Here is a 4,308-nt window from a genome sequence, read left to right as displayed (position 1 = left end):
CTGTATCCTTATTGCTAAAGTTACACTTTCTGGATAGGTTTTCTGTATCCTTATTGCTAAAGTTACACTTTCTGGATAGGTTTTCTGTATCCTTATTGCTAAAGTTACACTTTCTGGATAGGTTTTCTGTATCCTTATTGCTAAAGTTACACTTTCTGGATAGGTTTTCTGTATCCTTATTGCTAAAGTTACACTTTCTGGATAGGTTTTCTGTATCCTTATTGCTAAAGTTACACTTTCTGGATAGGTTTTCTGTATCCTTATTGCTAAAGTTACACTTTCTGGATAGGTTTTCTGTATCCTTATTGCTAAAGTTACACTTTCTGGATAGGTTTTCTGTATCCTTATTGCTAAAGTTACACTTTCTGGATAGGTTTTCTGTATCCTTATTGCTAAAGTTACACTTTCTGGATAGGTTTTCTGTATCCTTATTGCTAAAGTTACACTTTCTGGATAGGTTTTCATGTATCCTCATTGCTAGAGTTATACTTTCTGGATAGGTTTTCTTGTATCTTCATTGCTAAAGTTACACTTTCTGGATAGGTTTTCATGTATCCTCATTGCTAAAGTTGCACTTACTTTCTGGATAGGTTTTCTTATATCATTATCCATAAAGTTATGTTTAGCGGGTAGGCTGGTTATTATTATTTAAGCTTTTACGCTAAAGTTACCCTTTTGGGTAGTTTATTCTGCAGTCCTTATCGATTAAGCTATCCTTAAGTGGTTGGTAGTTATCCTCATTGCCAAAGTTATCCTTACTTGGTCGATTGGTTGTTCTCTTTTACTTTAAAGTTATTCTAAATGTCAGTAGGTTGTTATCATTATTGCTAAAGTTTTCCTTAGTGGGTACGTTTGTTGTTATCCTCATTGTTTAGGTTATCCTTAGTGGGTAGGTTGGTTGCCATCCTTATCACTGAAGTTATTCTATTTTGAGTAGGTTGGTTGTTACCCTCAACGCTAACGTTATCCTTATGTTGTTACTCCCAACGCTACGTTATCTGTACGTTGTTACTCCCAACGCTAACGTTATCTGTACGTTGTTACTTCCAACGCTAACGTTATCTGTACGTTGTTACCCTGAACGCTAACGTTATCCTTACGTTGTTACTCCCAACGCTACCGTTATCCGTAAGTTGTTTCCCTCAACGCTAACTTTATCCTTACTTACCGTGTCTTCAAACAAAAATGTCTCAAGAGAAAAATGCTTTGTGTGTATTAATGTCAGGGGGGAGCCACATGCAACCTCTCAAGCCAAATGCTCAGAAGTTTTAGAGATTTAAAAAAAAAAAAGGAACTTTTCACTTTACCTCTTGCTCCACAGGAACTCAAGTGGAAGACACTTTACTCAATTGGTCAAACTGAAGGGTGGAGAAATTCGGAGGATGAGAGATGAAGACGGAGTGACTGAAATATGACTCCCCCCTCTCCTTTTCTTCCTCCCATCTATGAAATTTAGTGAATAGTAAAAAAAAATAAAAAAAAAATCGCGCCCACGTGCGGGTGGACTGTTAATAAAAAGGTGAGGAGGTTGAAGAATAAAAATAATTTTTGTTAAAGAAAAAAAATAATAAAAGCGCGCTTTTGCTGAAACCGTTGTTCCAGAAATATATGAATGTCAAGGATCTGGACGTGGATAATAATTATAGGAAGAAATATTATATTTTTTTGTTTAGGTTAAAGATCAAAATGTAATTAACGATCTCTCACTAGCGGATGTATTTTCAAAGCATGCACATCCTATGATGTTTCATTATACAGGCCAACATGTATATTCTATTAATTACTCATTAAGTTGGCAGAGTCTCTCTGCTGGCTCCTCATACATCATGTTAGAACGCTGTTTCCGTTTACGCTTATGGTGTGCAATAGCGCACAGTTCAACACGAGGGATAGGCCACGCTTATGGTGTGCAACAGCGCACCGTTCAACACGAGGGATAGGCCACGCTTATGGTGTGCAACAGCGCACCGTTCAACACGAGGGATAGGCCACGCTTATGGTGTGCAACAGCACACCGTTTAAACATGAGGTATAGGCCACTCTTATGTTCAACACGAGGGATAGGCTACGCTTATGGTGTGCAACAGCGCACCGTTCAACACGAGGGATAGGCCACGCTTATGGTGTGCAACAGCACACCGTTTAAACATGAGGTATAGGCCACTCTTATGTTCAACACGAGGGATAGGCTACGCTTATGGTGTGCAACAGCACACCGTTTAACACGATGTATAGGCCACTCTTATGTTCAACACGAGGTATTGGCCACGCTTATGGTGTGCAACAGCACACCGTTTAACACGATGTATAGGCCACTCTTATGTTCAACACGAGGGATAGGCGACATTATATTGATAGGAGGATGAAGAACTGTTGAGATCTGGCCTCGGACGATGGAAGGAGAACTACGACACACGCCATTGCATGGAGGACGATGAAACAATAGACCACATTCTTTACGAATGCAGAGTTCTGCACGAAGGACGATTGGGACAAGGTATAGATAGAGAGAATACTGGTTCATGTACGACACAGAGGCTGTCCTTGTACGGGGACAAGTCAACCTTATGACTCACTGCTCGCTTCCTCTCACGTGCTCTAAGGGAGTAATTCTCAGCATGTTTTTCGTTGTCAATGGGGTTTCTGACTCGGCTGAAGGGATCAGAAAGAGATAGGTGTCTTTTCTGTTCAGAACTTAGGGCAGTCCTTGGTGAACTAGATTAAGGACCTGTAGCGGCACTTAAAAGTGTGTCGGTGGTCTGTATTAGGGTCTGGGTAGGAAAGGACTGGTAGAACGATAGACTTGTTGTGTATTGATGGCTCGAGTCCATGTCTTTATGTTTTGTTCAAGTTTTGTAAACACATCATCTGATATTCAATTCATGTCGTATTTCTTTGGTTGAGTGCTTGTCATAGATAAGTTACAATAGTGTTGAGTGCTTGTCATAGATAAGTTACAATAGTGTTGAGTGCTTGTCATGGATAAGTTATAATATTGTTATAATCCGCCATGCCCACCGCCATTCAAGATAGTACAGGAGATGCGCACTGCCAGAAACCAGACTGAGAAGGATGTCGACATTAGGAAGAAGAGAACAAGCTCCGCCCAAGTCTAGAGCAGAAGTAAAGAAACTGTGCTAAAGACAATTGTTGTTCTAATGTATTTGTGATGTCCCACGAATAGACATCTTTGCCTCATTGAGTTGCCTCCCTTAAGTTATTACACTGTAGACAAACAAGGTTTAAGGTTCTGTTAAAAGTAGCCCAGTCTTATTTACCAGAGTAGTGTCATTAAATTTGATAGAATTTCATTCTGATATTCTTTCTGAAAATATTGAAACCTGCCTTTTTACTTGCCTGGGTAGACCACTTCGGGGGCTGGTTTTTAGTTTGTGTTTCCACACAAACTGTCTTTGTAACTTTGTTGGATTTATTTATGTGTTGTCATCGACAATCAATAATTGTTTAAAGTTTCAACCTGATCCGAGAATGGGAAGTGGAAGAAATAAGGTGTAAAATCTTTTGACAAGTCAGACAGACAGACAAGAAAGACAGACAGACCAGAAAGACAGACAGACCAGACAGAAAGACAGACGGAGTAAGTTGATATGAGCGAGTTAAAATACAAAGTTTCATTCCAAGCAATTTGAAGATCAATTAATATTACTCAATTTTTATTTGAACTCACGTGTACACAAATTTAAACAAACATCATTTTAACTATACATACACATCGTAGCTATGCATTCGTCTTTACAGACAAAAAGTAAGCAATAGTGTTAGCATTTAAAGTAACAAAACAATATTAACACAAGGACAGGGTCGAGACGTTTCTACTCATTTCGTTAAGGCACTCTTCTCAACTTTCTGCCTACTTTTTGTTACAGGGATGCACCATGCTGGAGATGTCTTTGTCCTACAACATTCTGCCTACTTTTTGTTACAGGGATGCACCATGCTGGGGATGTCTTTGTCCTACAACTTTCTGCCTACTTTTTGTTACAGGGATGCACCATGCTGGAGATGTCTTTGTCCTACAACTTTCTGCCTACTTTTTGTTACTGGGATGCACCATGCTGGGGATGTCTCTGTCCTACAACTTTCTGCCTACTTTTTGTTACAGGGATGCACCATGCTGGGGATGTCTTTGTCCTACAACTTTCTGCCTACTTTTTGTTACAGGGATGCACCATGCTGTGGATGTCTTTGTCCTACAACTTTCTGCCTACTTTTTGTTACAGGGATGCACCATGCTGGGGATGTCTTTGTCCTACAACTTTCTGCCTACTTTTTGTTACAGGGATGCAC

The sequence above is a fragment of the Biomphalaria glabrata genome, chromosome 13, assembly GCF_947242115.1.
Source record: "Biomphalaria glabrata chromosome 13, xgBioGlab47.1, whole genome shotgun sequence".
NCBI lineage: Eukaryota > Metazoa > Mollusca > Gastropoda > Planorbidae > Biomphalaria > Biomphalaria glabrata.
This window is presented reverse-complemented; position numbering follows the sequence as displayed.